This window comes from Canis aureus, chromosome 12 (genome assembly GCF_053574225.1).
Source record: "Canis aureus isolate CA01 chromosome 12, VMU_Caureus_v.1.0, whole genome shotgun sequence".
NCBI lineage: Eukaryota > Metazoa > Chordata > Mammalia > Carnivora > Canidae > Canis > Canis aureus.
The window spans coordinates 51,037,152-51,065,131 of record NC_135622.1 but is presented as its reverse complement, the minus strand read 5'-3'; the positions used below and the strand labels follow the sequence as shown (position 1 = coordinate 51,065,131).

The following is a 27,980-nucleotide window of genomic DNA, read 5'->3' as shown; positions in this document are numbered from 1 at the left end:
TTCCTCATATCTTATAGAAATTCTGTAAAGTAATCAAAGTTGAGATTTTGCCTGTTTTTCAGAGGGAGAAATTGGAATACCCAAGACCAAACAGGATCAGCAGAGCTGAATTCTCACTCCAATTTTCTGAATTCCAAATTTAGTGATATTTCCTGTTGAGCTTACTTTCATTTTATTTACCTTAGTGCCAAAGTCCAAGCTTTCCTAAGATAAAATATAATAAAATGCTTATTTTATTGTACTTTATTTTTTATTTTTAAGTGATCTGTACACCCAATATGGGGCTTGAACTCTTGACCCTAAAATCAAGAGTTGGATGCTATATTGAATGAGTCAGCCAGGTGCACCTAAAATTTTTTTTTGCACACAAAATATTGTCTATGTGTATGTATGTATCTGTGTGCATATGCACTTGTGTATTTAGGATACACTTAACATGACTTGGCCTTTAGTCAACTTACATATAATCAGGAAGACCTATAGCATCACTTTTGAGTAAAAAGGAACTTAAATAGATTTGTAAATATCTAATCTGCTTGAAAGAAAATAGAATTAAAAAGAATATCTGACAGAGGTGAGGTGATATTCTGTTGTAATGTTGATTTCCATTTCCCTGATCATCAGTGATGTTGAGCATCTTTTCATGTGTGTGTTGGCCATCTTTTTGTCTTCTTTGGAAAAATGTCTATTCATGCTTTCTACCCATTTTTAATTGTATTATTTGGGTTTTTTAAAGATTTTATTTATTCATTCATGAGAGACACAGAGAGAGAGAGAGGCAGAGACAGAAGCAGGCTCCATGCAGGGAGCCTGATGTGGGACTTGATCCCAGGACCTCAGGATCATGCCCTGGATTGAAGGCAGGCACTAAACCACTGAGCCACCCAGGGATTGCCAAGATTATTTGTTTTTGTTTTTGTATTTTTTTATGTTGAGTTGTATAATTCCTTTTGATAAAGGATACTAACCCTTTATCAGATCTATCATTTCCAAATATCTTCTCCCATTCCATAGGTTGCCTTTTAGTTTTGTTGATTGTTTTCTTTCACTGTGCAGAAGCTTTTTATTTTTATTTTTATTTTTTTATTTTTATTTTATTTTATTTTTTTAATTTTTATTCATTTATGATAGTCACAGAGAGAGAGAGAGGCAGAGACACAGGCAGAGGGAGAAGCAGGCTCCATGCACCGGGAGCCCGACGTGGAACTCGATCCCGGGTCTCCAGGATCAGGCCCTGGGCCAAAGGCAGGCGCCCAACCGCTGCGCCACCCAGGGATCCCAGAAGCTTTTTATTTTGACAAAAGTCTAAAACCAACAGCACAAGAAACAACAGGTATTGCTGAGGATGTGGCGAAAGAGCAACCCTCTTGCACTGCTGGTGGGAATGGAAACTGGTGCAGCCACTCTGGAAAACAGTATAGAGGTTCCTCAAAAAGTTAAAAATAGGACTACCCTATGATCCAGCAATTGCACCATTTTGGTTATTCACCCAAAGAATAGAAAAATGCTAATTCAGAGGGATACATATACCCTGATGTTTATAGCAGCATTATCTACAATAGCCAAATTATGGAAACAGCCCAAGTGTCCATTGACTGATGAGTGGATAAAGAAGAAGTGGATATATATATATATAAGCTTTTTTTCATATATATATATATGAAAAAAGCAAATGGTAGTTTAATAGGCATTTATTGAAAATCTTCTGGGTATGTTTCAAACAGCATGTTAAACTCTGGAATTGTGGAGGTATTTACTTATCCCTTTCTCTGGTTGGTTTCCATCTGGATTCTTTCCATCCAGATGTGTTTGTATGTTATCAACTTCTATTAGGATAATAGCCTCAGTTATAGTGAGCTAACAAACAACCCCCCATGTCTCAACAGCTTATCACAAGGAAGTTTGTTTTGTCATCACACAAAGTTCACTTAAAGGTCCAGATAATTCTACAAAAGCTGTCCTCTGTATGGCAACTCCATGTTCCAAAATATCCCAATCTTTACTGTACTAATTTGTGACTTCCACATTTGGAAGCTGGAAAACAAATCCATTGATATTTCAGGTTTTCTCTTTTACAAGCAACATACATCAATTCTCACAGCATCTTGGCCACTGTCACATGGCTCCACTTAAATGTGAAGGCATTTATGAAGTAAAGTCTGCCTTCTATCCAGAAGCAAGAAGATTAAAAGATATCTAGGAGAGCCTACAACACTAAATATATATATACTTGAGACCCTGAGCAAGAGGCTGTAGGCAATCACAAACAATACCAAATAGTAAGAATCAAATGAAGAGCAAACAGAGCTGGAACAATTTGTAGACTTAAGTGGCCTGAGGTGCTCAGGGAGGTAGAGCTAAGTTGAGTTTTGACACTTGAAGAGAAATTAGAGAGATAAAGGGGAGCTCCTAATAGGAAGGAGACACAGAGTGGTTCTCCTAGAGAGGAACAAAGCAGGTGAGCTATACTCAGGCCCATCCCTGAGTGAGTGACTTAGCATGTACTGTGTTTTGAATAGTGCTAAATTTTGCAAAGTAAGAGAAAATAAAATTATTCAAGTAAATTAAGTTGAGAAGTGAGAGTAAGCCAGGTAGTATCAAAAATCCTACCTGAGATGGATCTGTGTAAGATTTTAGTGCACATGGATTTTCCTGTGAATATCTTGAATCACCATCTCTAGGGCATTGATGCCTTCTTGAAAAATGCTCCCAGTGAGCCAGAAGGGATGCCAGGTGCCTACATCCATCAAGCTGTTTGGTCTACACTTAGAGAATCTCTGCTTCCTTTCCTTAAAAATTTTAAGCCAGATTTATTGGAGTATAAGTCATATCCAATAAAATCAACCTTTTTTTCTGAGTAGAGTCCTATAATTTTTAATAAATGCATATAACTATGTAACCATCAGCATAATAAAGATAGTAAATGACCACATTTTGCTCTTCTGAAAAAGTTATCCCTTGTTCTTCTGTAGTCTATATATTTTCTCTATACCCAGCCCCTGGCTACTAGTTCTCTGTTGTATGTCCTTATAATTTTGCCTTTCCTAAAATATCATATAAATGAAACCATATATTGTGCAGCTTTTTTTTTCAAACATGGCTTCTTTCATTTAGCACGCTGCATTTGTGATTCATCCACATTGTTGCATCCATTAGTAATTCATTTTGTTTTATTGCTGAATACTATTCCATTCCATGGATGTTCCAGTTTGTTTATCCATTCACCAGTTGAAGGATATTTGGGTTGTTTCCAGTTTTTGGCAATTATGAATAAAGCTGCAATAAACTTTCCCATCTAGATTTTTATGTGAACATATATTTTCATTTCTCTTGGGTAAATACCTAGGAGTGGGATCGCTAGGTCAAATGGTAAGTGTATGTTTAACTTTATAAGAAATGGCCAAATTGTCTTCTAGTGTATCTCACCGCCCCCCCGCCCCCCGCCCTTTGCTGCTTGCTTTCATGATGCACTAGGAAAGTTTTTAAAGGTAATAATGAGACTTAATCCTCATGTATTCACAGATTTCTCAACTTACAAAGCACTTTCCATCCATTGTTTTATGTGTTCCTTGTAGCATCCAGAGTAGGAATAATGCCAAATTTAGAGTCACATGACCTAGGCTATTCCAAACTTAGATAAATCCTTTAACTTTTAGGGCCTCAATTCCTTTATTTGAATAATGGGAATGATCATGAGATATGATAGGCATAACTGTGAATTAGATCATGGATTTTAATGTAAGTCTTCTTTTCTAGCTCTGCTTCTTAATCTGTGTTATTGGAAAGTTGTTTAAGCCACATGAGCTTCATGTAAAATTGGATTAATAATGACTTCATGGAGCTATCTAAATTATTACAATAGATATATGCCAGTCACTTAGTTGTAAATGTAAAACTCACTGTAAATGAAGTGCTTCATAAATAACAGTTATTGTTATTATTGACAGTATTATTACTAAGGAGATAGTATGCTTGAAATTTGCAAATTGCAAAGGATTGTGTGAAAGTGAGCCATTTAGCAATGAATAAAATTAGGATTCAAGATATTCATTGTTAGTGACACTCTCAGTCACAACATTTCTAATGTGCTTGAACTTAAAACTCAGACTTCTTTAGCTTACCATGTGGCCTCCAAAGTTTTTCAAAGAATGGTTAAAATAATTTCTTCTGAGAATAGGACCTGCAAAACTATAGCACCATCCCTTATCTTTGCTCTCCATGGTCTCAGAATGCATTCATTAACGTAGATCTGATGACCATAGAGGGAGAGAACTCACTCTTAACTCTAGAAGGAAACTGTCTAGGGACCACCTGGCCTAAAACATTTTGGGGAGTCATTATTAGAACCCTGCACTTCAAGATGTATGGGATTCCTTTTTTTTTTTTTTTTTTTTTTTTTGATGTATGGGATTCCTTTGATGTTGCCAATGCCTGTGGGAACTGATGCATTATAGTTATCAAGGTCACCTGAGAGATTCTTTTTCTTTTTTTTAAAGTAGGTTCCACGCACAAGTGTTGGAGCCCACTGTGGGGCTTGAACTCAACCCTGAGATCAAGATTTGAACTGGGATCAAGATTCAGATATTTAAAGGCCTAAACCACCCGGGTGCCCCTGGGGGATCCTTTTGGAATTGAATTGACGGAGGTCTTATGAGGTACACGGATATTTTTATGTGCTTTCCTAGAAGTGACTCTAAATGTGTGCACACATTCAGCTGGTGTGCTAGCCAGCTGGTGTGCTAGCCTCAGACACTTCTGGCTCGTTGCTACATGGTTAATTAAAATAATTGGGATAAGTTACACAAATCATTACTTGGGCATATATCTTATATGGTTCTGTTTATTTTTAACTCTTCATTCTGAAATAACTTCGTGCTAAAAATAGTACTATAAACTTCTGTATACTGGGGAATCCCTGGGTGGCTCAGTGGTTTAGTGCCTGCCTTCGGCCCAGGGTGTGAACCTGGAAACCTGGGATCGAGTCCCGCATCAGACTCCCTGCAAGGAGCCTGCTTCTCCCTCTGCCCCCCTCTCCCCGCTCTGTCTCTCATGAATAAATAAATAAAATCTTTAAAAACGAACAAACTTCTGTATACCAAGATTCACTACTGTTTTTTAAAGGTTTATTTATTTTACAGAGAGAGAGAGAGAGAGAGAGAGAGAGAAAGAGAAAGCAGGGAGGAGGAACAGAGAAAAGAGGAAAGAGAATCCCAAGCAGGTTCTGCACTGAGTGTGGAACTCAAACTGGGGCTTGATCTGAAGACCCTGAGATCATAACTGAGCTGAAACCAAGAGTTGGACACCTAACTGACTGTTCCACCCAGGCATTCCCACCAATTTTTAACATTTTGTCATGTTGTTTTATCACAATCTTCAGTCTATATGTGTGTGTATGTGTATGCATATTTTGTAATTGTTCTCTTTTTTAAAAAGATTTGATTTTTAAGTAATCTGTGTACCCAGTGTGGGGCTGGAACTCACAACCCCAAGATCAAGAGTCATATTGCTCTACTGACTCAGCCAGCCTATGTAACCAATGTACATTACCAATTTCAGGAAATATATCATTGACAAAAAAATTTTATTGGCCCTGCATTGCATATTCCAACTTTGTCCAATCATGCCCTTAATAACATTTTCTCCTCCATTTACAGGATAAATGCAGGGTCCCATAGTACATTTGGTTGTCATAGCTCTTTAGTATTCTTTAATCTGTAACCGTTCCTCGGCCTTGCTAAGATTTTCATGTGATTGACATTTTTGAAGACTACAGGATAATCCTTTTATAGAATGTTCCATAATCAGGATTTGTCTCATCTTTCCTCATGATTACATTTTGGTTATACATCCCTCGTGGGAATAGTACAAAAGTGAGGTTGTGTCCTTCTCAGAATAGCACATCCAGAAACCACAATGTTTGTCTGCTCATTTGCCTGGTAGAGATGTTTGTTGTTCTGGTTCCTTCCTTACAATTATGATGTCTCCTTGCAATTAATAAGCTTTCTCTCTCTTAGATTTAGCACGCATTAGTGATTCTTGCCCAAATAAATATTTACTATGATGATTATACCACTTCATTCATATTTAGCAATTGGCATTTTATGATAAGGAAAAGTCCCATTTAATTTTCTATCTATCATCTATCTATCTATCTATCTATCTATCTATCTATCTATCTATCATCTCTTTTAACCCATGGGTTATAGTCCATTACTGTTCTTATTTATTTTGATGCTGGTAAAAGCCTCTTCAGTCTGGCTCCTGTGTCTTTTTGACATTGCCCCAGGATTCTTTTCAGAAAAATCTTTGCTTTATGGTACACTAAGGTATTCACTGAATCTGGTACTTTTATTGTTCCAGTCCTAGAATCTGCCATTTTTTCAATGATTCCCCCTTTCCTTCTATCAAGATATAATATTGAGAAACCAAGATCTTGGGATGCCTAGGTGGCTCAGTGGTTGAGAATCTGCCTTTGGCTCAGGGCATGATCTCGGAGTCCTGGGATTAAGTAGCACATCAAGCTCCCCACGGGGAGCCTGCTTCTCCCTCTGCCTATGTCTCTGCCTCTCTCTCTCTCTCTGTGTCTCATGAATAAATAAATAAAATATTTTTTAAAAAAGAGAGAGAGAGAGAAACCAAGATCTGGATGGCAGGTGTGCCCATTGTTACTGGGGTACCACTGCTTCTAAACACTTTAAACAGACAGAGCTAGGAGGAAACATTATATGCACATATTTCTTTAGAAATCACTAATTTATACCAGTACCTCCAATTTTCAATCCAATTCCCATGATTCTTCCTTGCCTTCCCCCTTTTTGTATTTCTACCTGCCTTCTTCCACAGTGAGAACCTAGGTTTCCAATTATGTCAACACATTTACTCAATTCTACAATGCATAAAAATTAGTTTTAAAATTGTTAGACTCAAAAAATGGAAAAAAAAAAGAAGCCCTACTCAGAAAAGTTCAAGGTTTGTTTGCAGTTTCACTTCCTCTAGAGTGAAGTTATGTATTTATAGCACTGCATTCTAAGGTCACTAGCATTAGTTCTATTTTTTTTCCTTTAACGATTACTTTATTCATTTTTAATACAATAGATTTGTTTCTTTTTGCATTTAGTTTGCAGTTTTCCCCACCATCTTTGTGAATTTCATTTTTGAATATATAGAGCATTTCTAGGCTTCCAAAATTTAAACTTTACAAGTTATATACTCAGAGGAGTGTTACTCCTTCATTCCTGATGCTCCTCTGGCAGGTAAACGATTTTGTTGTTTATGTTAATTGCTGCATCTTTCCTTATGCAAAAATAATCATATTTTTATGTATTTTCTTATTTCTCTTTCTTTTTTACACAGAAGATACCATGATATATACTCTTTTCACTATTTTTTTTAAACAAAGACTCACTAGAGCAAAAGATCAAATCCAAATCGTTCTGCTTTGTTCTTGCTGTGGATTTATAACACTTTCATATAGTGGCTAAGTAGTGCAAAGAATATGCCTCTGAAGTACCTGAAGGCTTAACATAGAACTGGAAGCCTCTGGAGATTGTTTGATAGATATGTAATTGACAAGCTTATTAAAGGGGGTGAAGTGAAATATAACTGAGTGCATAATGGACCGTTTAACAACTTTTCTGTGGCTCCTGTCACTTTCAGACTGAAATCTAACCTTCACACCTGGACCTTTAGAATGTACCAGGCCTTTAGAATGTATCTCCAATTCCTTTTCTTTTCTTTTTTTTTTTTTTAAGATTTTTTATTTATTTATTCATAGAGACAGAGAGAGAGGCAGAGACACAGGCAGAGGGAGAAGCAGGCATCATACAGAGAACCGGATGTGGGACCTGATCCAGGGTCTCCAGGATCACGCCCTGGGCTGCAGGCAGCGCCAAACCGCTGCGCCACCGGGGCTGCCCTCCAATTCCTTTTCTTATGCAGCTGCCACCCTGAAATCCCTGGGCTCCAATTCCTTTTCTTATGCAGCTACCACCCTGAAATCCCTGGTCATCATTCTAAAACACCCTTTCAGACTTTGAAGAGTTTAAAATTCCATTTGAATTGCTCAGAATTCATTCTCTTTCTACTTTGTATGCTTTGTCAATAGTTAGCCATCTCTCCTTATCTACCTTACTTGTTACCTTCTCAAAGAAGTCCTCATTAAACTACTCTGGCAAACTTATCATTTCTATCACAAAACTTGGTACTTGTTGGGCAGCCCGGGTGGCTCGGCGGTTTAGCGCCGCCTTCAGCCCAGCGACCCAGGATCGAGTCCCATGTCAGGCTCCCTGCATGGAGCCTGCTTCTCCCTCTGCCTATGTCTCTGCCTCTCTCTCTCTCTCTCTCTCTGTCTCTCACTAATAAATAAATAAAATCATATATATATATATATATATATATATATATATATATATATATATAAAGTCAAATACATATATTACTTGTTGACCTGTATTGTATTACTTGATTTACTTAGAGTCTTCTTTAGGAGATTTTGAGTTCCTTGAGACTTAGGACCTTTGTTTATCCCCTATGATTAGCACAGTGCCTACTGAAAATATTTTTAACTAATTCACTAAAATGATAAGATCCTTTCGTTGCCTGGATATCAATCTATTTTGCATGTCAGATGAAGGGCCCACGTGAAATTGTCTCTAAAAAATCCATATGACCCTAATACCTTGAGATGCTAAAAGGCAATGTAAATTTTTTTTTTTTTTTTGGCTCCTTAACCAAATTCATTACTGACAGGAAGGGGGCGCCATTTAACAGCTTGTGGAGAAAAAGTTAGCTTTTCTAACTTCTTTTATAGAAAGGGATGATGGTATTACAATTCTAAATGAAATTGAAATATATTTCATATTCCTCTTGAGATGTCACTTTACTTAACTTTTGACATTTGGATTGAGAATGAAGCCGAGGATAGCTTACCTAAGTTCCATTGTAAATGTACGCATGATATTAATTATTCTTATATGTTCTAGGTGGATTTATGTAAGATAAGAATGTTGATAAGGAAAAAGAATAGTGGTTGTCAATCCTTATGTTCTTAAAATTTATTAATATGTATTATGTATGTGAACATCAAAGTGCGTACAACATACAGATTACAGTACAACATATGGAATTGGGGGAGGGATTTCTTTGAATAAAAACGGACACGACAGTGTATGTTATAATTAGGCTGTTTCTATCAGGATAAACAGCAACAGCAGAACAAGCATTTCTGTTTCTTGTGTCCCTAACAATAGATGCTTTGTATTAAGGTTGTGCCCACATTTCAGGGAACTTCATGCCCGAAACAACTCAGAACCTAGAGTATGTGGAGGTCCTGTGGGATCACACATAGCTTTGAGGTCTGGATGATTAGAATGCCCAAGCTGTCTCATTTAAAGGATGGAGAGTCTTGGTATAAGCCTTTCCATGATGCCTGCTCCTACTTTCTAGGTGCCTGTTTCTATCTCAGTTGCTTTAACTGCCTGGGCCCAGCCCTCCAAGACATAAATAGAATTTGTTATTGTAAGAGGCAACCTCAAGCCACTCTCTAGTGCAGTTACATAAATAAGACCCGGGCTGGCTTGGAAGGGGTGTAAATCTCTGGCTAAAATGAGAGAAGAGGGAGCCATTCACTTTAAACCACAGTTAGCTTGCTGACTGAGTTTCTAAATAAACTTTTATCTCTTAAGACTGATTACTAGTGATGGTTATAAAAATGAGCGTGAGAATGTGGCCAAGGAAGTGACCACACCTTTCCAGATTTCTGAGGCTGTCTTCAGTGGGCATTTTCCTGGGAGCAAGGTAGAGGCAGCTCTGGGGCCTGAGTGTAGCTCAGCTTTCTTACAGACCAAAAGGGGGAGCATTCCCAACCACTTGGCTTTGCTCATATACCCCACCCATCTTTTGCCAATTACAGAACAGAGCTGAACAGGAGAGATGAGTGAAAAGATAGGTTTTAAGCCAGCAGTTTCCTGCTGCATAGGGCATGCAAAGTCATCCTGCTTTTGCCTTCATTGTGTTGCTCAGAAACAGTCCAGGAAGTCAAAGGAAAAGGCCTCATCTTTGAGTGAACGCCTTGTGGGTGCTGCGCCAGGAGTTAGACCACTTGCACTGCCTGCACACTTTGGAACATTTTGCAAGCCAGAAAACATTGCTTGACGATTGCAGTTGTCATTTCTCTTAGAAGAATGACGAAGGCAGCTTTTCTTTGAGGTGTCACCTTCATCTAGCATTCTGGTTTGTTTTCACTTGATTTAGAGTTGTATTATTCTTTAGGAAGGATTTTTTTTTTTCTGCTGCCAATATACACAATGCAAAATAGCAAAAACGTGTTTTGTATTTAAGCTTATTTGATTTTTCTCTCATAATTAAACTAAACTTTTCTGCATTAAGTTAGACCTTTTCAGTGATTATGTATTACTACTTTTCTCCTACATTTTAGAATCTGCACATCTTAAAGCAGTTTTCAGCACTTTCAAGGAATTTGGTTCAGTTTATTTTGGGATGACTTGTATTTTTTTTCTCCTTCTGAAATAGATATTTTTCTTTTTTCCCTCCTTTTTTGGTAAGTCATATTACCAATCAAAGAAAGCTTTTTGAACAAACAAACAAAAAAACCCATGATAATTGAAATATAAGCAGCCAAATATGATGTCCTGGAAAATATTTATAAATTTGAGATGCAGATTTCTCTCTGACACCCTCAAATACTGTCCATCTTAGGGCACGGTAAAGAATTATGGCTCAACGAACTACATGCTGGCATAAAACTAAATAAGTGAATAGCTGGAGTGAAAGCAAACTGCTGTTTAACAGCTTCCCCAGTTACATATACACTTTCAAACAAGCATGAAATGTGGGTCTCTGGACATCACTTAAAAGAACCACAAATAAACAAAGTGTGATCCCACACTCCTATTCCTCCCGGACAGCAAGCAAGCTTGGCTGGGAATTGGGGTGGTTTTTGTTGCTCTTCTGTCCCATGCACTGTAAACACAAACCCTGTCGCTCAGAAAGCTCAGGGTCATACTGCTGCTGACAGATCCATTGAGCCCAGAAAAGTGAGGAGGCCGAGAGTCTATGACCCGTGGGCCATTGCCTCACCTTTTATTTTGCAAAGAATCACACTCCAGACTCAGATACTTCCATTCTAACATCTGGGCTAAGTCCGCCTAGGGGACTGGGAGCCAGATTTGCCAATTCTCAAGTGGAGCTCTCTTTTTTCACCTGCAAGATGTATGTTAAGCTCAAGCCCTGACGTGTGGGGTCAAATGGATGCCAAAGTAATAGTACATATACATGGAACACATTCCTTTTGCATTTAACACAATATTAAAGCTAAAAGGCCTTTTAGACATTATCTAGTCTAATTTCCTCTTTCTACATATTAGGAAACTGAGGCAGGAAACAGAGCTCTGAATAGAGCTCAAGTGCCCTGATTCTTGGTTCCCTGCTTTACTTTGAAATATAACTATGTTATCAGTTACCTGTTGCTATGTGGCAAATCACCCTCAAAATGCAGTGGCTTAAAACAATAACGATTTGTTATTTCTCAGAATTTTGTGTCTGGCTGAGCAGTTTTGCTGCACTCACGTGGGCTCACTTATACAACTACATCCATCCACCAGTTGACTGGAGGCCGGGCTCACCTTCAGCCACCATGGCTGGGCCTTTCTTTCTCTCTGCTTGGCTTTTACTTCTTTCCAACATCGAGATCTCAGGGCAAAGATCCAAAAGTGCAAGTCCCCAGTGTGCAGGCCCTTATCAAACCTCTGCTTGCTCTGTTTGCTGGCGTCTTAGTGGCCAAAGCAAATAACGTGGCCAAACTTGAAATGAAAGTGGAGAGGAATATACCAAGACGTGGGTAGTAGGAGCATGATGAATTGGGGGACTGTTGCTGCAAAGATTTACCAAAGAGCTCATGGCAGCATTGCCCCTATGGCGTTCCCATATTACAATGGTGTCCTGAAAATGTTAAAAGGCCTACCTTGAATAAGAGTATGTGTAATAAATCCCAAGGACAACGTGCTCATGGTACACTGTGCTGCAGTCCACATTAGAAGAGGAAGAGGAGAAAATGGCATTGTCCATGTGCATTTGGCTGACATTTCCTTCCCCTTGTGAGTCAACTATTAATATCACAGAAAACAGCTTTTAAAACAGTGGCCTAGTTGGAAGAATGGCTGCTCCCATTTCTCTGCCCTTTCCCCTCCATATATATTTTTTGGAGAACTTGAACTCAGTGAGGGGAGTTTCAAGATAGAGTGCTGAGTCATTGACATCACGTATTTTCATAGTGACGAGGCGGAGTGGCCCTTCTCAGGGGGTAAGCAGAAGCTCAAGTACATGAAGCTCTGTGGGCTAGAGTGCTTTGGCACAGACTTAGAATGATAATACATAAAATGGCTATTCTTAGAGCTCATGTTATTTCCCTAGGAGTCAAGTAATTCCAAAGAGCATGGCTCTGCCTTAGAAAGCCAGTTCCAGAATGTGTCAGATACTGAAGTAGTGCCAGTGATAATCTGCCTGCTTTTTCTTCACTTATATTTTAAAACCACATCCTCTGAATTAGATACAATGATCGTTTTCTTCAAAATATTCTATTTTTTTCATTATTAAATTCCATTTTCAAAGTGTGATACAGGCACAGTGTAAAATCTAAAGCAGTGCTAATGGGTATATGGTGAAAACCAATGTCCTGCCAGTTCCCAGTTCTCCCTGGAAGCGGTCACTATCACCAATCCCTGTTTCTCATTTGTTTTCTCAGAGATAGCCTATACTGATACAAGAATGTGTCTACAAATAGCACCATAATACATGCACATCTCTATCTTAGCTTATATGCTTTTAAAAAAACAACTGCAGGGGATCCCTGGGTGGCTCAGCTGTTTAGCGCCTGCCTTTGGCCCGGGGCACGATCCTGGAGTCCTGGGATTGAGTCCTGCGTTGGGCTCCCGGCATGGAGCCTGTTTCTCCATCCTCCTATGTCACTGCCTCTCTCTCTCTCTCTCTCTCTCTCTGTCTCTCTCTGTCTATCATGAATAGATAGATAAATACATCTTTAAATTTTTTTAAATAAATAAAAAACAAACTGCATCAGAGATCATTTTACATAAATAGAGAGGTATTAAGCTATGAGACCACCTAGTATTTCCCACACTATTTCCTCATTCGATCTTTACTAATGCTCTAAAAGGCTTCTGGTTTTCAGGTTCATGTCTTTTCACTTTTCACTGGATCATCTTATATGTCATAAATTTTAATCAACTATAACTGTTGTTCTGTGCATATTATCTTTTTCTGTTGCCTGTTACAGTCTGTCCATGTGACCACAAGGACTCCTCCCCACCCCCAGTCAAGGAATGGTAGGTTGGTGATAGTGGTAGGATAGTGGTAGGATTCCCTTGAATCCAGAGCCAGTCCCAGGACTCCACTTTATTTTTCTTTTCTTTTCTTTTCTTTTCTTTTCTTTTCTTTTATTTCTTTTCTTTTCTTTTCTTTTCTTTTCTTTTCTTTTCTTTTCTTTTCTTTCTTTTCTTTTCTTTCTTTTCTTTTCTTTTCATTTCTTTTCTTTCTTTTCTTCTTTTCTTTTTTCTTTCTTTTCTTCTTTTCTTTTCTTTCTTTTCTTTCTTTTCTTTTCTTTCTTCTTTTCTTTTTTTAAAGATTTTATTTATTTATCCATGAGACACACAGAGAGAGAGAGAGAGAGAGAGAGAGAGGCAGAGGGAGAAGCAGGCTCCATGAAGGGAACCCGAGGTGGGTCTCGATCCGGGGTCTCCAGGATCAGCCCTGGACTGAAGGCGGTGCTAAACTGCTGAGCCACCGGGGCTGCCCTCCACTTTATTTTTCTGAGTCTTATCTTCTTTGCCAATGATGAAAATAATCACAGTGGCCTTGTAATTAGCTATAATGATCAAATGTGAAAATACGTTTGGAAGTATTTAGTGATCTCCACATGTTATGTAACTATTAAACAACTATTAAGTTAAATACTGGTTAAGTTGCTATCATAAGAGTAGTCTTGCTTTTTAAAGTATAATGAATGAAATTCGGAAAATGCAAATCTGATATTACTGAGATTTTAAAAACTCCAATGGGTTATTACTGCCAAAATGAGCTTACAATGTTCTTCATGGTGGACCCTGCCTCACTAGCCACCTCCAACCTGCTCCTTTTCTTTCTGTGCTTCAGAAGCATAACCTTTTATTTGCTCAATATTTTCTGTGGCTCTGGTCCTTTGAGGAAACAATTTTCTCTGCCTGAAAGACTCTTCTTCCTTGACAAGTAGAACTCTCTCTGCCCAGTCACACACTTGTCCTTTCCACTCCTGCCCATGAGAGGACTGGGTACCCTCCTCTTCCAGTGAGCATTCCAGAAAGTCACGCCTTCTACTATTTAGCCATGATTCCAGCAGGGACGATGCTTAATTTCTTGCCTGTATTCCAAACACTGCTGAATTCAGTAGGTATATAAGAAATACTTATGATTGAAGGGATAGATGTATTAGTTAAACCATCTATAAGGCAGTCAGTGCTCTGGACAGCATTTTGTGCAACTTGGAAAAGGAGAAGTGTACCCTATGGAGCAAGTTGAAATGAGGGAACCAATATATTTAAATAATAAAACAATTTTATTTAAGAAAAGAAAACCAAATGATTGTCTCTTTACTGTCAAGGAAGGGAGGTTATTTTATAATTTTTAATTTTTATAATTTTATAATTTGTATTATAATATTTTATAATAGAACAAGAGATTCTTGCCTAGATGTAAAACCTGAGGAAGAACTCTGGGCACAGTGGGTGGCAGTGGGTGAGGAAGAGCTGAGAGGGAGAAGGCTGCTGGGGAGTTATGTGCAGTGGCCAGTTCAGATCCAACCACAGATTGTGAAACTGGACCAGCCTAATCCCCTGCTCTGGAATGAGATGAGGTTCTAAGAAGGACTAGGGGTCCTAGACAGTGATGATACTCCACTATTATCAGGGCTATGAGTGAGCTTGTGCATATTGTGGGAGAACATGGGCATGTGGGATAAGTATGGGGGAATCTGAAAGATCTTAGAAGAAGATCCAAAATGTAAAAGTCTGCATGTCTGGTTTGCCAGCAGGAGAGAGATGAAAAGATAGTAGGAGAAATAATCATACCCAGTCAATTGAATTCTGTTGATCTATTTAACATAAATCATCTAATAGGTCCCTATGGTTAAATACTATTTTGATTATAGATCATCAGGGCTCTTTGTTATTGTCCTTTTGAAATTTCTTCTTTTCTCTTCTCTCTGTGCTTGTCTCTGTCTCTTTCCCCATCTGTGTGCATGTGTGTATGCACAGGTATGTGTGTGTGTGTTGAAGCTTTTCTAGATGTAAATATTCAGAATAACTACATTTGTTTTAAATGCCAGGAAACTTCCTAATAGTATTGGTTGCTAAGATAAGGCTCACTTTTCCTATGAAATTTAAGTGTCCATCAATCTTTTTAAAGTTTTTTTTTTCCTTTTTCCCAAGTTTCAGATTGGAATATGATGCTTGCACACACCTCAAAGAGGTTCATGAGAAAGCAGAGTCCGTATTAGCAAACACATTAACCGATAGTGACCTTGTTAAAATAATTAAATGACAATGTTGGAAAAAATAGTAAACATTAGGTGAGATTTGCTCCTGCATTTCAACCTTCATATGAAAGCAGCAAAGAATTGCAGCCCCATAGAAAAGCAGCAGTGACCTCTAAATAACAGGAAGCTTGCTTGAGTGGAGACCAAGGGCTGCACAGCACCATTTCCGTAAAGCATAGTGTGGCAGTGGGATGGTGGCGAAGTGTAAGAGGGTCAGGCAGGTGGCATGGCTGGCTTTTTTTAATATTCCACTTTTTAATCTTGAGCAGGTAAACATGGCCCATATTCCTGATATGTGAAGAGATTTTGGAAGATCCCGTTTCCCAAAGTGCCTAAGTAAGAGGACTTCATCAAGATGGATATATTAGACCCTCCAGAATGTGGCATCCCCAACACTAACTTCACCTGAGGGACAGCAAGGGGTTAGGAGATTGGGCTCTGGTAGGTGGCAGAGTTCTGTGCGGATTTCAGCTTTGTTATTCATTAACTGTAGAAATGCAGGCACTGTACCTAATTTCTCTTCTCTTGTATGTTTCTTCATCTTTAAAATTTGTATAGTAGCAGTAATTATTGCTTGTCACTTGGTTGATGTGAGGGTCAAATGGGGGAAATTAGTGAATGCCTGGCATTTAAAATGGGCTCAATAAATGTTAGCTTCATATTTCATTCAGGCATCACTCTCATAATATAGTTTAGGTTTTTGTTGATTCATTTTTTTTAAATTTTTATTTATTTATGATAGTCACAGAGAGAGAGAGAGAGGCAGAGACACAGGCAGAGGGAGAAGCAGGCTCCATGCACCGGGACCCCGACGTGGGATTCGATCCTGGGTCTCCAGGATCGCGCTCTGGGCCAAAAGCAGGCGCCAAACCGCTGTGCCACCCAGGGATCCCTGTTGATTCATTTTTTAAAAGCTGAAGTAATATGTGAACATGGTTTAAAGATTTGATGAGTTCTACAAAGTTTTTTAGGAAAAATGGTAGGTCTTTGCTCCCTGCATGTCTCTCTCTGTATCCATTCAAATGCCCTCTCTGGAGGATATCACTTTCAGTTCACTTAGCTTTTTTTTTTTTTTTTTTTTTTTTTGTATTTACTTCCCTGTCTCTAAATCAGAGCTTCTCAAACAGTAAGCAGCAAATGATTACAGGTGTAGGGAGATAGCAATCCTTTCTGTCCTCGGGGAGGTCAGGTGGAACCTGGGGTGGCCTGAACCTCTTGTCTTGTTGCTTCCAGTCTTATGCAGTCTTTTCTGTTTGTTCCTGTACCTTATAAATATGTGTGTGTATGTGTGTATGTGTGTGTGTGTGCACACATGACATACTGAACAAGCACTAAATATAGTGCTACTTAAGATGTTTCAGTTCACGTATTATCCATTGAGTTACACATAAATGTTTCCTATTTCTCTCACTTTTCCAATATAATTCTCACAATTTTGGTTGTATGAATATTTAGTGTTTCCTGTATTATGGCCACATAAATCCTGAACCATGTAGTAAATCATAATTTCTTCTTTTTCTGCAGTTTTCCTTTTCTCTTTGGTGAATACTTATCTTGATCTTTTCCCCTTTGTTTAGTTTCCTATGTACTTTTAAATTCAGCCCCGATTCTTTGCTGTTTGTCAATATCTTCAAGTATTCTTTAAATTTTGCATTCTAGAAAAAAATCTCATCAAAATCCTAACCAAAAGCAAAATTCATTTGCTCTTCATGAATTTGATGGCCTTCTGTGCTTGGTGTACAGCCATAACCCTAGTTTATCCTTAATTTTCTTATGATTCTCTTCCTATTTCCAGGGGTGGATTGCCTTTTACTATAGCTTATGCCTTATCTTTTGATCATTTATTTGTTTTGCAGAGCACATCATCCAGTAGTTTCACAAAAAAAAGGGATAGGGGGAAGTAAAAAGTTTTAAAGAACATGGCATGCTTTAAAATGTCTTTATTCTAAAAAAAAAAAAAAAAAAAAAAAGTCTTTATTCCAGGGGCACCTGGGTGGCTCAGTTGGTTAAGCATCTGCCTTCAGCTCAGGTCATGATCTCCAAGTCCTGGGCTCAAGGACCCTGTGTTGGGCTCCCTGCTCAGTGTGAAGTTGTCTTCTTCCTCTTTCTCTGCCCTTCCCCCTGCTCATACTCTTTTTCTCTCACTCTCTCTTAAATAAATAAATAAAATCTTTTAAAACATTCTTCATTCTAGTATCACTCTTGTTTGAAAGTTTGGGTGGGTATAGAATTTTAGGTTGAATCATTTTCCCTCAAAACTTGAAGGCTCTGATTCATTGTACTCTGCCTTCTAACTCTATTGTCATGAAATGCAAGCTAATTTTGACTCTGTCTTTTATATGTGACTATTTCTTTGGAAATGTACATGGTCTTCTTTGGAGATTCAAGATGATCTATATTGGTATGGGTCTGCTTTTATTCACTGTATCAGGCATTTGGCAATGCATTCATATCTTCAGTTCTGAACGTTTTGGGTATATATATTTTTTTCACTGACAACTTCCTTTCTTTCTTTTTATCAGTGAGTTTTCTCTGGAACTCCTAATATTTGAATATAAAAAATTCTGGGCTGATCTTAAGTTTTCTTCATGTTCTCTCATTTTCTATTTCCTAGACATTTTGTCCTGCTTTTTAAAAATTTTCTCTAATTCAGTTTTACAGTCCTTCAATTGATGTTTATACTTCTGTAATATTTATTTCCAAGATCCTTTTAATTTTTTTCAGAATATCTGTTATTGTAAAGTGCATCCAATTCCTCTTTTATGAATGTAGTACATGGATAACATTTTTGTTCAAGTTTTTATCTTGCATTTTTTTATTATCTCCAAGTTGCTTCTTTTTTTTTCACTTGCATTCAGATCTCTTTCATGTTAGCATATTTTCTGAATGATCTGAATGTTTTTTACAGTGATTCTTTTAAAGGCTGATGTGAAATCGAGTGCTTTGGTGGAATTTGTTAACCAGAATCTTCAAAGTAGGGAGGCGATATGGATATGGGCTGCTTTGTGGAGGAAATCTCAGTGCCAGTATCTTTGTATTTTCCCTTTTGGGCTATTCAGATTCCTAGAGACAGTTTTCCAGTCTTTTCCTTGTAGGATATAGATTTGATTTTTGGTGTTCTAGAAGCCCACCAGTGATAGAAGGCTAGTAATAGGGTAGTAGAATGGTTCTCGGCATTCAGCATATAAATGTATATACAGACTCTCCAACTTCAGTAAGATGATACCAGTTTCAACTGTGTGTGTTTCCTTCTGGAGAAGGCCTTCTGGAAGAGAGTCTAGAAATTTAAGTATTTCTTTCTTTTATGGGCTGGGGGATAATTTTTTTAATTTAAATTTTGTTAGTTAACATAGAGTGCAATATTGGTTCCTGGAAGAGAATTCAGTGATTTATCACTTAAATACAACACCTTGTGCTCATAACAAGTGCCCTCCTTAATTTCTATCACCCATCTAGCCCATCACCCAGCCACTTCCATCAACCCTGTTTGTTCTCTATCATTAAGAGTCACTTATGACTTGTTTCCCTCTCTCCTTTTTTTTCTTTCTCCCTTCCCATATGTTCATCTGTTTTTCTTCTTAAATTCCACATATGAGTGAGATCATTTGGTGTTTGTCTTTCTCTGGCTGACTTCTTTCCACTTAGCAAAACACACTCTAGCTTCATATACAATGTTGCAAATGGCAAGATTTCATTCTTTTTGATGGATGAGTAATATTCCATTTTTTATATATACCACATCTACTTTATCCATTCAACAGTCTATGGACATTTAGTCTCTCTCCATAGTTTGGCTATTGTTAATAATGCTGCTATAAACATTGAGGTGCATGTACCCCTCCAAATCTGCACTTTTGTATCCTTTGGGTAAATACCTAGTAGTGCAGTTGCTAGATCCTAGGGTAGTTCTGGTTTTAACTTTTTGAGGAACCTCCAAACTGTTCTCCAGAATGGCTACACCAGTTTGCATTCCTACCAACAGTGTAAGAGGGTTCCCCTTTCTCCACATCCTCACCAACACCTGCTGTTTCTTGTGTTAATTTTAGCCATTCTGAGGTGTGAGATGGTATCTCATTGTGGTTTTTGATTTGTATTTCCCTGATGATGAGTTTTGTTGAGCATTTTTTAAAGATTTTATTTATTTATTCATGAGAACACACACACACACACACACACACAGAGACAGAGACATAGGCAGAGGGAGAAGCAGGCTCCATGCAGGAAGACTGATGTGGGACTCAATCCCCGCACTCCAGGTCACATCCTGAGCCAAAGGCAGACGCTCAACCACTGAGCCACCCAGGCATCCCATGTTGAGCGTCTTTTCATGTGTCTGTCTAGCCATCTGGATGTCTTCTTTGGAAAAGTGTTTATTTGTGTTTTCTGCCAATTTCTTAACTGGATTGTTTTTTGGGTGTTGAGTTTGGTAAGTTTTTTTATAGATTTTGCATATTAATCCTTTATCAGATATTCATTTGCAAATATCTTCTCCCATTCCCAGGGCTGACTTTTAGTTTTGTTGATTCTTTTTCTTCGTTGTGCAGAAGGTTTTTTATCTTGATAAAGTCTCAATAGGTCATTTTTGCTTTTGTTTCCCTTGCCTCAGGCAACATGTGTAATAAAGTACTACAGATTTAAGTATTTTCTAAGCAAACTTTTAAGGAATCCTTCATTTTAATTGAGCCATATCCTCACTTGCACCTTAGGGTGCCTGATTCTGAACATCCTTGAATTTGGTGGAGGTTTTCTGCCATAAATTTGGTCACATTTTAGCTTTTCCTACTGCCAGCCTGGAACTCACATTAGTCAAGATTCCTAAACCATTTAGCACTAGTCCAACTGCTTACAAGATTCTAAATGTTGATTGGTGTTTTCTCTTCTATTATTCTTTTTCTTATGGTTTTATGCTTTAAAAATATTTCCTTAATGTTATTATTATTTTTTGATGTTTCAGGAAGGAGCAAGAGTACATGCCTGTGTTTATTCTGCTGCCTTCACCTGGAAATCTAACTCAAGTTTTTCACTTCCACCTCTTTGATTATTTTGTTTTCTTAGGTTGTAGCACCTTTCTGTTGACCTTCTTTCTTTTAAGTGAGATACAGTGCTCACTATGACTGCATTTTCCAGCCTTCTTTAATAGCTCCAGCCCACAGGATTACTTTATTTTCTTTGCCGCTCAAAAACTGCTTTCTTTCTACTTACTACTTGGCTTTTCATGCACCACTGCTGCTGAAATTACTATTAGTAATTTCATCATAATACTAGTATTATGATGTAGTAATGATCATCATAATACTAATGATATAAATGAACACTAGTATTTACTGAATGCTAAGCACTATTGTGATTGCTATACGTATGATCTCTTCCCTCATCTTTCCAATTCTTTCAATTTGGTACTGCGATCAGCTCCATTTTACAGTCAGGAAAATTGAGGCATTCTGAAGTGAAACACACTCCTCCCAAATCACACAAGTCATAATAGGCAGAGTTAGATTTTAAAATACAACAGTCGATTCAGCATCTGTGTTCTTAATTATTTGCAACAGTTATGAGAAGACAGTATACAAATTAAGGAGTGGTGCTCTAGAGAGTTCATATAATCTTTCCAAAGGTCCTTTGTGGCCAGTAGGAGAGAGAACCAAGTTTGGTGATAACAACTCCAGGACTCCATATTATCAAGATATTGCTTTACCAAGATAAGGAATGTCCTTTTCTAATCTGCAAAATGCTGTGTCTCACTGTTTCAGGTTTTCACATAAATTGTCAAAGATCTGATTCAATACTTACCATGTGCTGAATGCAAATGCAATATGTGGTGTTAAAAATACATTTCCAGGATTTCAGCATTGAATTACAATTTGAGAACATTTAATCCAACTGCCGTATTTGGCAGATACAGGTGATACTCAGAGAAGCTGAGTAACTCATCCAAACTTACAATGCTAATTACTAAAAAGGCAGTGTTAAAACGTAGTCATCAAGTGTACTCTTGCTTGTACATAATAAAATGCCTTTCCAATGACTCATTGTTGCCAACTTAAAAAATAAACAACATTTTTTCTAAAGAGTTTATTTAGTTTAGCTGCAAATCACTTTATAGCATATATTTTTGTCTTGCAAATAAAATTTCTGTATGTCAGATACTATTTTTCATAATAAAATAGAGTTGTTTTCGAATTGACATATTTTGGCCTCTAAAGCATGATAAAAATCACACAACATAGCAAACTCATAAATATCTATGTTGCTTAAAAGTGTTTTGTTTTTTCCTACTAAAGCATGCGTGACTCTGAAAAAGATGTCACGGTATCAATGCAACCCTGAAACTTAAAATACCACAAATCAGAAACAGGATTTCTTCTTTTTTTTTGATTCACAGAAGAGGGCCTGTGTTCAATGCTCTGTCTCTTTAAACTTAGTCTTGGGTTTTATCTCAGTTCCAAGGTAAATATTCTTTAAAAGTCCAAATCTCTTAGCTGTTCCTTTAAAAGGTTTATCTTGTGCACGTACTGCTTGTTTATTTAGCAACCCTATGAAACTATTGAAGTGTTTGTTTAGTGGTCTTTCTAAATTATTTATGGTGAGAGCTAACTAATCTTTGGTCACAGTGAATTTCATGTTCTGGGAGCCACTACCCTGATTGATTATATTGGGAATTTCTACAAAGTGACCAAGCTTACATTAGTGTTCTATCTTCAAGCACCTTTATTCAGAGAGAAGTGAGCCAGTCACTGCACACTTGATCTTATTCCCCGAAGAAAGTATGGAAAATCAGTATGCCTGTGGATGTTGGGAAGGGATTAATAACTTCCATGTGCATTTTCATTCACTTCTCTCTATCTCCCTCTCCCTCTCTTTTAAATTGTTGAGGTGGAAGGTAGAGAACTGAAGGAGCACTCCAAAGAAACTGGGAAAGTAATGAAGACAAGAGCAAAATATAAAAACTCATAGCAAATATGTCTTGTAAGAAATGTCAACAGCACAAGAGAAATGCAATTTTTGGCTCTTCATCCTATCTTAAGTCTTGGCAGTTTTACAATTCAGGGCAAATGACCAGCATGCCCTGAGCTATACTTCTCTAGTTCATAGAAGGGCCTCAGTACTTTTAAGAAAAGGGAGTGTTCAACTTCAATTTTTGAGGGCAAAGATTAGAATCATAGAATGTTAGCACTCAAAGGGAATTCATAGATCATCTACTTTCTAGTTCAATCTCTTTGTTTCACAGTTGAGGTCGCTCTGAGGCCAAGAGAAAGGATATAAGTTTTCCGGAGTCATACAGTAAATTAATGACAGTACATTGATCAAAACCCACCCGAATTTTGATTCTAAGACTACAATGTCAGCAATAATGCATTAAAATGCAACTAAAATCCAAGCTACTTAACATGGCTGACCTTGTCTTCTGTCACTCTTCTCATTATTCCCTCTGTTCTAGCCACATTGGCCTTCTTCTTGATCCTGGGACATGGTAAGAAATTTCCTGTCTCCAGATCTCGGCAATGGATGTTCTTTGGGTCTGTAATGCTGCCTCCCCTCCTGTCCATCCTGCTCATCATGGGTATTTTCTTGTCAGTTGGATTTAAGTGTCAGTCTAAATGCCATATCCTCAAGGAACATTTCCTGACTAGGTAATACCAAGAGGACACCCAGGATCTCTTTATCATATCATCATATTTTATTTCTCAGCATAGCACTTACTGCAATCCATTTCTGGTTGTAATTTTCTTTTAATAGGATGTAAGTTCCATGAGTGTACTGATGTTGTTTGCTTATCATGTTCATAAATGCCTAGGATATGCCAAACACATAATAGATGTATAAAAAATACAGATTAAATAAATACATAAAATAGTTGAAATGCACACAGTATAAAAGTCTCACGTGGGGCAGTCATTTGTTTTACACTTCATTTTCACTAAGCTCTGTGGTTTACTCTTAATATTAACCTTTATAAATATATATATTTCACATTAATATATATAATACATAAGTTTATATATGAAAGTGCATGCCTACATATATAGAGACAAGCTTCAACTATTGGATCCTATCAAGATAACCAAATACTGGCATAGAAAAGAAAGAATGATGCATACTTTATGACTTCTTATTGCCCAGAAAGTCATTTTCCTAGGTCCTCTTTTGAATTTTGCTGGTATTCCAGTTTCTCAGAAAGTGTGAGTCTCCTATGATGTTAAGAGAAACAATCACTGACTATTGGAAGTACAGAGGGTAATGTTCACTGAGTTCATCAATAGCTTCACATCTGAGGCAGCTTGGAGACATAGAGCACTCTAATGAGCAGGATACTTACCTCCCCCGCATAGCCAAATAGACTAAAATGCTCATTGTCTTTTTGCCTGGAACTTCCTTGGTGAGAGAGTGATGTTTACATTTCTAGCCTCACTCCTTCAAACTTGACAGGTTTAGGGTAGCCAGGGTGGGAACAGAGAAAACCCAAAAGGAGTGGTAAAGGCCCATCTTTACTGTGACTTCTTCCCTCTCCCCACATGCACCAAGAGATACTCTCTCTCACTGAAATTGTAGAGACACACTGTTTCTTGTATAAGTACTTTCTTGTCCAATGGGGAGCTGGAGGGCTTCTATAATATCTAGTTGGGGTGAGCAGAAGGGATTAATGGCATAGATTGTGGCTAAATGCCACAGACTTTCAGCAGTTTTACTAAAATTAAGTAGATTTTCTCTTCTTTTTTTTTAAAATTACAGTTGGCATACAATGTTACATTAGCTTCAGGTGTACACATGGTGATTCAAGTTTGTACATTATGCTATATGCACCACAAGTGTGGCTACTATTACGTAGATTTCCTTGAATGAATGTTTCTCCATTTCCTATATGCCCTTAGGAAAATTTCTGGAGACTTGAAATGATTTTTAAAAAATAATTTTCAACACTTAAGATTTTTGGATGGAGGCAGGGTATGGGCTGAGTTCCTTATCCTGTCATTCTGGAAGTCCTGAAAAAATTCGTTTTTAAAGTTAAAGTTAAAAAAAATAAAAATAAAAAAAAGTTAAAGCTACATGAGAGAAATCACTTCTGTGTCCTTTTAATTTTTATTCTATCTCTCTCCTACTCAAATGCTGCCAAAGATCCCCCACTGCCTCGATTCCACATTATTTATTCTGAGAGAGAATGCTTTTTAGAATCCAGGCTCTGCATTTTTTTTTACCTTATTTATCTGCAGTATTCCACATTTCAAAGTACCTTAATTTCATACAGGTTGGTTCACTTCTGTAACTATTTGTACATTCTAGTTTTTGTTTATGCCTCTCTCTCTTTTTGTCCAAAGTAGCCAAACTTGTACTTCATAGCCCATTCCAGATATTCACAGACCATCTGAACTAAAAAAGAAGCCTCATTCACTGGAGCAACAGCACCACCTCTACTAGATTGTCCTGTGTTGCTCTTTGTTAAATGCATGCCATTTGTACCCAGCTTAATTTTAAGCACCTGAGGTAGGAATTATTTATTATGCCTTTTTATTTCAACACTTAGCTTAGGATTGACTATTCAGTGAGTATTTAGTGAATTCTGTGATGTGAATTCTCTGTGCATGCTCAATTCCTGCTTTCAGGAGCCCCTTTTCAGAGGAACAAGAATAGTCCTGAGAGGTGAATTTTTAGTTAAGTTGTAAATACAGAAGTATTATGAACTTTGTCCAGTTCATGGCTCTAGTGCCACATTTATAGTTACAGTTTAATTATCTAAAACAAACCTCACATTGGGGAAATCATTCTAAAGACCCAATGACTAAATATTACCAGGAGAGATGGTCTCTGGTCTACAGAGTCATAATTCCGTTTAATAAATGTTCACTAAAATGAGATATCATGTGGGATGTCATGGATTTGCAAACTTGAATCAGATAAAGCATAACTCTAAGGACCTTAGAATCCAATGGAGAAGATTCTAATAAATAAGAAAAAACAAAACACATAAATATAAGGCAAATAGTGTCATTAGAATGATGTATTATGAATCTGTGAAGTCCCTCAATTGAGGGACACAGGCAGTTTCTCAATGAGGAGATAGTACTTAGAACCTCCTAGGTCTTGAAAAATAGCCAGCCTTTTAGAAAATGAACATGATAAGGCTTCCAAGCAAAAGAGATTTCATGAAGTTTCAGAGGGGGGAATCCAGGGACTTTTCAAAAATCATGAGGATTCCAATAAATTTATATCACAGGGTCCATGATAAGGTGCAGCAGGATACACAAATGGACATTTAGGTTGAACCAGATCCTGAAGAATCTCAAATGGAAAGTTGATGAGTTTTCAATTTATTTAATTCTCACCCTTAGGGTACAATTCAGTTACTGAATGTTTTCAAATCTGGGAATGGATGATTAGATCTAGAAATGCATGCTCAAATATGGAAGCTACTAAACACATATGGTTACTTAAAATTAAATTAATTAAAATAAATTAAAACTCAGTTTCCCAATTGCACTAGATGTCTTCCAAGTTCTTCATAGCCTAGTATGGCCTAATACCTACCATATTGGGCAGGAGAAAACATGTCTATCCACTCCAGAATTTCTACGGGGCACTATTACACTAGATTTTAGGTTCTGACACCAGTATAAAGAAGAATTTATGGAGTTTGGGGAGCAGAAATGGGGAGATGGGAAAGAAGCAGGGTAACGGATAAGATGTTCTCAAAGTAGTCCAGGTAAATGGTAAATAGAAGCTGAACTAGGGGAATGGCAATGTGGGAAGAACTGAGGAGACACTGACATGTGTTAGATATGTACAGAGGATTCTACTAATTTTCTGTTAGGAATGAAGTAAAGGAAATAGATACTCTAAAACTTTGAGTTACTGGGTAGGCAGTAGTGCCATTAATAGAGTTAAGGGGAAAACTAAAGGAGTTAGTTGACAGAGATTATTGAAATAATGAGTATAGTCTAGTAATGCTGGATCTGAGTTTCTGATTCAGGCAGAGATTTCTAAGAGACTGGAAATAATATGTTGGAGCTTGTGATAGAAGAGTATATTTATACCTAGTATTTGTTGTATAGAGGTGGTAGTTAAAATCATTTAAAAATAGAGAGAATAGGATCAAAGAAAACACTTGGAGGTACTTATGTTTATTTCCCTTCTGTTCAATTCTTGATTAAGTTAATCTAGGTCAGAATATCAGAGTTCATGCATTTTTTCCAATTATTTTAATATTATCATGGTTTCTTAAGAGTGACTTTGCATGCCCAGCATCTCAAAAAGCTAGTTTATTTCTTCAAGGCGCCACATGTACATTTTGCCAAAAACTATCAAATTATTTGAGTACTGAACTTCTTGTATAGTACAGATAACTACCTTGACCCAGGAAATGGAGTGGTATTTGCAGTGCAGTGAATAATTTTTAAATTTTAAATAATTTTTTAAAGATTGCATTTATTTACGAGAGAGAGAGAGAGAGAGAGAGAGAGAGAGAGAAAGCACAGGTAGGGGAGGGACAGGGGGAGAGAGAGAAACATATTCCCCATTGGGCAGGGAGTCCAACATGGGGCTCAATCCCAGGACCTGGGGAACACATGACCTGAGCCAAAAGCAGACACTTAACCACCTGAGCCACCGAGGTGCCCCACGGTCCACTTTTTTGTCTTTTAGATTAAAATAAAACTATTGAAATAACACATATTACTCATTGATTCCTTTCTTTTTTTTTTTTTTTAAGATTTCTTTACTTGAAAGGGAGAGAGAGAGAGAACAGGGGGTAGGGGTAGAGGACAAGGGAGGGAGAGGGAGAGAGTCTTAAACAGACTCTGCACTGGGCACAGAGTCTGATGTGGGGCTGGATTTCATGGCTCAGAGTGCTACCTGAGCCAAAACCAAGAGTCAGATGCTTAACTGACTGTGCCACCCAGGCTCCCCTATTATTGATTTCTAATTGCTAAATTTGTATCCATATATCCTTAAAATATACTCTTTTATTATTTATTAATTCGATGAGTATTTACTGATTATGGATTATTTACAAGATGCACAAATAACAGGAGATGCAAGGACTTCTACAACTCAGACCCTTGCCCACAAGGATTCACACACATTTTTCAGTGAGAGAACAGTAATAAACACAAATAATCACAACATGGTGTGATCAGTGCTAGGGAAGTATTAATTGAGGAAAACAGGGATCCCTGGGTGGCGCAGCGGTTTAGCGCCTGCCTTTGGCCCAGGGCACGATCCTGGAGACCCGGGATCGAATCCCACGTCGGGCTCCCGGTGCATGGAGCCTGCTTCTCCCTCTGCCTCTGCCTCTCTCTCTCTCTCACTGTGTGCCTATCATAAATAAATAAAAAATTAAAAAAAAATTTAATTGAGGAAAACATTAAGATCTATATGGGCACAGAGG

The 27,980-nt window shown here is 37.7% G+C and overlaps 1 long non-coding RNA gene across 4 annotated transcripts in view; it reads left to right on the top strand.

Annotated features, from left to right (window-relative positions):
* Positions 1-27,980, top strand: part of LOC144324701 (uncharacterized) — a 136,868-nt gene that overhangs the window by 97,178 nt on the left and 11,710 nt on the right. For 3 of the 4 annotated variants that reach the window (XR_013390136.1, XR_013390134.1, XR_013390133.1), the window contains one exon: positions 4,497-4,655. This is a non-coding gene — a long non-coding RNA (uncharacterized LOC144324701). Of the gene's footprint in view, positions 1-4,496; positions 4,656-15,870; positions 16,043-27,980 lie in introns of all 4 variants that reach the window. The other variant, XR_013390135.1, reaches the window with a different exon arrangement.